The sequence below is a fragment of the Arachis ipaensis genome, chromosome B9 (genome assembly GCF_059453495.1).
Source record: "Arachis ipaensis isolate K30076 ecotype BB chromosome B9, ASM5945349v1, whole genome shotgun sequence".
Lineage (NCBI taxonomy): Eukaryota > Viridiplantae > Streptophyta > Magnoliopsida > Fabales > Fabaceae > Arachis > Arachis ipaensis.
In genome coordinates, this window is record NC_142444.1 from 59,883,992 (window position 1) to 59,892,203 (window position 8,212).

The 8,212-nt window shown below is 37.3% G+C and overlaps 1 non-coding gene across 1 annotated transcript; it reads right to left on the reverse strand.

Moving 5' to 3' along the window:
- Window positions 1-4,701: 4,701 nt before the first annotated feature.
- LOC148544811 (small nucleolar RNA R71) lies at window positions 4,702-4,805 on the reverse strand. Its single transcript, XR_015901541.1, has one exon. It is a non-coding gene; the product is annotated as a small nucleolar RNA R71 (small nucleolar RNA).
- Window positions 4,806-8,212: the final 3,407 nt, after the last annotated feature.

An 8,212-nucleotide genomic window follows, 5' to 3' on the forward strand; every position in this document is an offset into this window, starting at 1 on the left:
ATGAATTAATGCAATTACTACTGTTTTCTATTTAATTCACACCTACTTCTTCTCCAAGATATACTCTCGTACTTAATTCAGTTAAGTCAGAATGAAGGGGTGACCCGTGATAATCACCCAATCTTCGTTACTCGCTTAGCCAAGATCGCGTGCCTGACAACCAGAAAGCGGTCTTGATATACCACTATTTCATGGTTTACCTTGTGCTCAATTGAGTGGTTTTTTTCAACTCTTTACCCACTTATTCATACTATTTGCATGATTTTACATTTGCCTTCCTAATTATGTGCTTTGATTGAAACCATGCTTTTTTGGCCTTAAGTTCCCTATGTTTAATCCTCTCTTATTACCATTAGATGCCTTGATATGTGTGTTAAGTGATTTCAGAGATTACAGGGCAGGAATGGCTCAGAGGATGGAAAGGAAGCATGCAAAAGTGGAAGGAATACAAGAAGTTGGAGAAATTGCTAAGCTGTCCAACCTGACCTCTTCGCACTCAAACGGCTATAACTTTAGCTACAGAGGTCCAAATAACGTGGTTCCGGTTGCATTGGAAAGCTAACGTCCGGAGCTTCGATTTGATTTATAATATGCTATAGTTTCTCTGATGCTAGATGATGCGAACACGTGCTCCATGCGGATGCGTCGCAGTGACAAAAATCAGTGTGGCAGATTTCTTCTCCAGCGATTTCTGGGCTGTTTTCGACCCAGTTTTCGGCCCAGAAAATACATATTAGAGGCTATAAAGTGAGGAATCCATTCATTCATAATAATCAGCTCATAACACACAATTTTTAGTTTTAGATGTAGTTTTTAGAGAGAGAGATTCTCTCCTCTCTCTTAGGATTTAGGATTTTAGGATTTCTATTAGTTTAGTTCAATTCATCTTCAGTCACAGGTTCAATGTTCTTTTTGTTTATTTTTCCAATTTAATTTATGAACTTTTCCATGTTAGATTTGAATATTCTATTTAATATAATTTGCGGTATTTCAGTTATAAGATTGTTTTATTTATGCTATGAATGCTTTCGATTTGTCCAAATTATTTTCATTCGAGTAGATTCTCTTCCCTTTTGGCTCTGGTTAAGTAATTGGTGACGTTTGAGTTATCAAATAAAGCAGTGGTTGAAACTGGCAGATTACTAATTGATCTAGATCGCTCTAAAGCTAGTCTTCCCATAGGGATTGACTAGGACTTGAGGATCTAGCTAATTAGTCCACTTGACTTAACTAAGTAGGATTAAAACCCAATTCTCATCACCGTTGATAAGGATAACTAGGATAGGACTTCCAGTTCTTATACCTTGCCAAGAGTTTTATTATTTATTTAAATTAATTCCTTACAATTTACTTTCTTGCCATTTACTATTCTTGCTTTTTATCTTATACATTAAAAACCCAAAATTTTACCTTTTTCATAGCTAATAATAAGTCATACCTCCCTGCAATTCCTTGAGAAGATGACCCGAGGTTTAAATACTCTATTATCAATTTTATTGGGTTTGCTTAAGTGACAAACAAAACTTTTGTAAGAAATGAATTCTTGTCGGTCTAGAAGCTATACTTACAACGCGAATTTATTTGTGAAAATTCTAGATTGCGCGAGAGTTTCGCTCTTTCAGGTCTACATGATGTTCAACGTAGTCATTGGAGGACAGCTGGAGTATATTCTCTTGGATATCTAATACATGGACCGAGTCCGTGAGATTAGTATCTTCGTGGTATAGGCTAGAATTATTGGCAGCATTCCTGGGATCCGAAAAGTCTAAACCTTGTCTGTGGTATTCCGAGTAGGATCCGGGAAGGGATGACTGTAAAGAGCTTCAAACCTGCGAATGTTGGGTGCAAGTGACAGTATGCAAAAGGATCAGTGGATCTTATTCCGACGCTAGCAGGAACCGACAGATGATTAGCCATGCGGTAGCTGCACCTGGTATTTTTCATCCGAGATGAGAAATCCAACAGTTGATTAGCCGTGCAGAAACCGTAGAGGACCATTTTTACTGAGAGGATCCTACAGCTTGCCATGGAAGGAAGTAACGCATGGTTGGAAGGAGGCAATAGGAAAGCAGAGATTCAGAAGCAACAAAGCATCTCCAGATGCTTATCTGCAATTCCTACCAGTGAATTACATAAGTAACTTTATCTTATTTTCTGTTTTATTTATCTTTTAATTATTAAAACCTCATAACCATTTGAATCTGCCTGACTAGATTTACAAGGATGACCATAGCTTGCTTTAAGTCGACAATCTCCGTGGGATCGATCCTTACTCACGTAAGGTTTATTACTTGGACGACCCAGTGCACTTGCTGATCAGTTACACGGAGTTGTGAAGAAAAGTGTGAAGATCACGATTTCGCGTACCAAGTTTTTGGCGCCATTGCCGGGGATTGTTCGAGTTTGAACAACTGACGATTCATCTTGTTGCTCAGATTAGGTAATTTTATTTTATGTTTAAACTTTTTATCTTAATTTTCGAAAAAAAATATTTGTTCTTCAGAATTTTTAAGAATGAATTCTAGAGTTTCAGATGATATGTGAAGCCTGGCTGGCTGTTTAGCCATGTCTAATCTTTTGGACTGAGGCTTCCACTTCTCATTGACATGCTTGTATGTTTTATGCTAAAGCTTGGCTGGCTGTTTGGCCATGTCTAAATCTTTTGGACCGAAGCTTTCACTTAAAGCTTGGCTGGCCATTGGCCATGTCTAATTCTTTTAGACCGAAGCTTTAGACTAACATTGCATGATTCCTGAAATTCTTATTGAAAATTTTGTATCCCTTTATTTCTTTTCCAAAATAATTTTTGAAAAAATACAAAAAATTTAATAAAATCATAAAAACCAAAATTTTGTGTTTCTTGTTTGAGTCTTGTGTCAAATTTTAAGTTTGGTGTCAATTGCATGTTTTTAATTTTTCTTAATTTTTCGAAAATTCATGCATTGTGTTCTTCATTAATCTTCAAGTTGTTCTTGATGATTTTTCTTATTTGATCTTTAAATTTTCTTGTTTTGTGTCTTTTCTTATTTTTCATATGCATTCTTGAATTATTAGTGTCTATAGAATAAAAATTTGTAAGTTTGGTGTCTTGCATGTTTTTCTTTTCTTAAAAATTTTCAAAACTATGTTCTTGGTGTTCATCATGATCTTCAAAGTGTTCTTGGTGTTCATCTTGACATTCAAAGTGTTCTTGCGTGTTTTCTTTTTTTATCTTAAATTTTTATGTCTTGAGTCATTTTGTTGTTTTTCTCTTTCCTCATTAAAATTCAAAAAAAAAATATCTTTTCCTTTAATTGCTCATAATTTTCGAAATTTTGAATTGATTCGGTCAAAAAATTTTAAATTTTAGTTGTTTCTTGTTAGTCAAGTCAAAATTTCAAATTAAAAATTATATCTTTTCAAATCTTTTTCAGAAATAAAATCTTTTTCATTTTCCTTTCCTGTTTTTCAAAAATTTTAAATTTAATTTTCAAAATCTTTTTCTTAATTTCTATTTCATATTTTCGAATTTATTACTAATAATTAATGTTTTGATTCAAAAATTTTAAGTTGTTACTTGTCTATTAAGAAAGGATCATTCTTTAAATTCTATTATCATATCTTTTAGTTTCTTGTAAGTCAAGTAATCAACTTTAATTTCAAAAATCAAATCTTTTTAATTTCCTTTTCAAATCTTTTTCAAAATGAATTATAATCATATCTTTTTCAAAACTTAATTTCAAAATCTTTTTCTAACTTCTTATCTTTTCAAAATTGATTTTCAAATCTTTTTCAATTAACCACTTTTCTCCCTCCAATTTTCGAAATCACTAACCACTTTTTCTAAAATCTTTTTAATTAATTAATTTATTTAGCTTTCAATTTACTTTTATTTCTTAATTTTTGAATTCTAATTAATTAATTAAATAAAAATAAAAATATTTTTCTTTTCCCCTCTTTTTAAATTCAAATTTCTTCTCTCTCTCATCTCTTTCTATTTATTTATATATCTACTAATACCTCTCTTCTTCTTAAAAATTCAAACCCTCTCCTCCTCTCTCTGTGTTTGAATTCTTCTTCTCCCTTCTTCATTCTATTTCTTCTATTCTTCTACTCACATAAAGGAATCTCTATACTGCGACATAGAGGATTCCTATTCTTTTCTGTTCTCTTCTTTTTCATATGAGAAGGAACAAGGATAAGAATATTCTTGTCGAAGCTAATCCGGAACCTGAAAGGACTCTAAAGAGAAAGCTAAAAGAAGCTAAAGCACAACACTCTGGAGAGGACCTGACAGAATTTTTCAAAAAAGAAGAAGAGATGGCCGAACCCAATAACAATGGTGGAGATGCAAGGAAGATGCTTGGTAACTTTATTGCACCCTCTTCTGACTTCTGTGGAAGAAGCATCACAATTCCTGCAATTGGAGCAAACAACTTTGAGTTTAAGCCTCAATTAGTTTCTCTAATACAACAGAATTTAAAGTTTCATGGACTTCCATTGGAAGATCCTCATCAGTTCTTAGCTGAGTTCTTGCAAATCTGTGACACTGTTAAGACCAATGGGGTCAATCCTGAGGTCTACAGACTTATACTTTTCCCCTTTGCTGTAAGAGACAGAGCTAGGACATGGTTGGACTCACAACCTAAAGATAGCCTAAACTCTTGGAAAAAGTTAGTCAATGCTTTCTTGGCCAAATTCTTTCCACCTCAAAAGTTGAGCAAGCTTAGAGTGGAAGTCCAAACCTTCAGACAGAAGGAAGGTGAATCCCTCTATGAAGCTTGGGAAAGATACAAGCGATTGATCAGAAGATGTCTTTCTGACATGTTTTCAGAATGGAGCATCATATGTATATTCTATGATGGTCTGTCTGAATTGTCCAAGATGTCATTGGATCACTCTGCTGGAGGATCTCTTCATCTGAAGAAGACGCCTGCAGAAGCCCAGGAACTCATTGAAATGGTTGCAAATAACTAGTTCATGTACACTTCTGAAAGAAATCCTGTGAATAATGGGACAACTCAGAAGAAAGGAGTTCTTGAGATTGATACTCTAAATACCATATTGGCTCAGAATAAAATATTGACTCAGCAAGTTAATATGATTTCTCAGAGTCTGACTGGAATGCAAGCTGCATCCAGCAGTACTAAAGAAGCCTCTTCTGAAGGAGAAGCTTATGACCTTGAGAATCCTGCAATGGAAGAGGTGAATTACATGAGAGAATCCTATAGAAACACCTATAATCCTTCATGGAGGAATCATCCTAATTTCTCATGGAAGGATCAGTAGAAGCCTAATCAAGGTTTCAATAATAATAATAATGGTGGGAGAAATAGGTTTGGCAATAGCAAGCCTTTTCCATCATCTTCTGAGCAACAGACAGAGAATTCTAAGCAGAGCCACTCTGACTTTGCAACCATAGTCTCTGATCTATCTAAGACCACTCTCAGTTTCATGACTGAAATTAGGTCCTCCATAAGAAATTTGGAGGCACAAGTGGGTCAACTGAGTAAAAGAGTCACTGAAATCCCTCCTAGTACTCTCCCAAGCAATACAGAAGAGAATCCAAAAAGAGAGTGCAAGGCCATAACTTTAACCAACATGGCCGAACCTGGAGAGGAAGAAAAGGCAGTGATTTCCAATGAGGAAGACCTCAATGGATGTTCGCTGGTCACTCAGGAGTTCCCTATTGAGGAACCAAAGGAATCTGAGGCTCATATAGAGACCATAGAGATTCCACTGAACTTACTGTTGTCATTCATGAGCTCTGATGAGTATTCTTCCTCTGAAAAGGATGAAGATTTTACTGAAGAACAAGTTGCTCAGTATCTAGGAGCAATCATGAAGCTGAATACCAAGTTGTTTGGTAATGAGACTTGGGAGGATGAACCTCCATTGCTCATTAATGAACTAAATACCCTAGCTCAACAGAAATTACCTCAGAAGAAACCAGATCCCGGAAAATTCTTAATACCTTGCATCATAGGCATCATGACCTTTAAGAAGGCTCTGTGTGACCTTCGTTCAAGTATAAACCTCATGCGACTCTCTGTAATGGAGAAGCTAGGGATCTTTGAGGTACAAGCTGCAAGAATCTCACTAGAGATGGCAGACAATTCAAGGAAACAGGCTTATGGACTTGTAGAGGATGTCTTAGTGAAGGTTGAAGGCTATTACATCCCTGCTGACTTCATAATCCTAGACATTGGGAAGGATGAAGATGATTCCATCATCCTTGGAAGACCCTTCCTAGCCACAGCAAGAGCTATGATTGATGTGGACAGAGGAGAGTTAGTCCTTCAATTGAATGAGGAGTACCTTGTGTTTAAGGCTCAAGGATCTTCTTCTGTAACCATGGAGAGGAAGCATGAAAAGCTTCTCTCAATACAGAGTCAAACAAAGCCCCCACACTCAACTTCTAAGTTTGGTGTTGGGAGGCCAACATCAAGCTCTGAGTCTCTGTGAAGCTCTCTAAGAGCTTCACTGTCAAGCTATTGACATTAAAGAAGCTCTTGTTGGGAGGCAACCCAATGTTATTTAATTATATTTATTTATTTTCTATTGTTATTTTATGTTTTCTTTAGGATGATGATCATGTGAAGTCATAAAAATAAATGAAAAATCAAAAATAGAATAAAAAATAGCATAAAAAATAAAACACCCTGGAGGACAGGCTTACTAGCGTTTAAACGCCAGTAAGGATAGCAGAATGGGCGTTTAACGCCAGAAAGGGCTGTCTGGCATCTGGCTGGCGTTAAACGCTAGAAATGGGCATCTGGTTGGTGTTTAACGCCATAATTGGGTAGCAGAGTGGCGTTTAACGCCAGGAAAGGTAGCAAAGCTGGCGTTAAATTCCAGAATTGGCACATAATGGGCGTTTGAATGCCAGAATGGTGCAAGGAGCAGAATTCCTTGACACCTCAGGATCTGTGGACCCACAGGATCCCCACCTACCCCACCTCTTCTTCTCTCCTCTTCACACCTTTCCATAACAGTCTTCCCCAAATACCCTTGACTAATCCCATCAATAACTCTTCCCCAAATACCCTTCACCACTCACATCCATCCATCATAAAACCCCACTTACCTCACCATTCAAATTCAAACCATTTCCCTCCTAAACCCACCCATTCTCACACGGATCCCCTCTCCTTCCTACCCTATAAATACCCCTTCTCACTACCTTCATTTTCACACATCACAAACACTTCGTTCTCCCTTGGCCGAACCACTCACCTCCCTCCATCCCCTCCATTTCTTCTTCTTATACTCATTTCTTTCTTCTTTTGCTCGAGGACGAGCAACCATTCTAAGTTTGGTATGAAAAAAGCTAAAGCTTTTTGTTTTTCTATAACCATTAATGGCACCTAAGGCCGGAGAAACCTCTAGAAAGAGGAAAGGGAAGACAATTGCTTCCACCGCCAAGTCATGGGAGATGGAGAGATTCATCTCAAAAGTGCATCAAGACCACTTCTATGAAGTTGTGGCCAAGAAAAAAGTGATTCCCAAGGTCCCCTTCAAAGCTCAAAAAGAGTGAATATCCGGAGATCCGACATGAGATTCAAAGAAGAGGTTAGAAAACTCTCACCAACCCCATTCAACAAGTCGGAATCTTAATGGTTCAAAAGTTCTATGCTAATGCATGGATCACTAGGAACGATGATCAAAGTATGAACCCGAACCCAAAGAATTGGCTCACAATGGTTCTGGGGAATTACTTGGATTTCAGTCCGGAAAATGTGAGGTTGGCATTCAACTTGCCAATGATACAAGGAGATCCTCACCCTTTCACTAGAAGGGTCAACTTTGATCAAAGGTTGGACCAAGTCCTCATGGACATTTGTATGGAAGGAGCTTAATGGAAGAGAGACTCAAGAGGCAAGCCGGTTCAACTAAGAAGGCTTGACCTCAAACCCGTGGCTAGGGGATGGTTGGAGTTCATCCAACGTTCTATCATTCCTACTAGCAACCGGTCTGAAGTTACAATAGACCGGGCTATCATGATCCATAGTATCATGATTGAAGAGGAAGTAGAAGTTCATGAGATCATATCCCTAGAACTCTACAAGGTGGCGGACAAGCCCTCTATTTTGGCAAGGTTAGCCTTCCCTCATCTCATTTGTACCCTATGCAATTCAGCTGGAATTGTCATAGAGGAAGACATCCTCATTGAAGGAGACAAGCCCATCACTAAGAAAATGATGGAGCAAACAAGAGAGCCCACTCATGGACC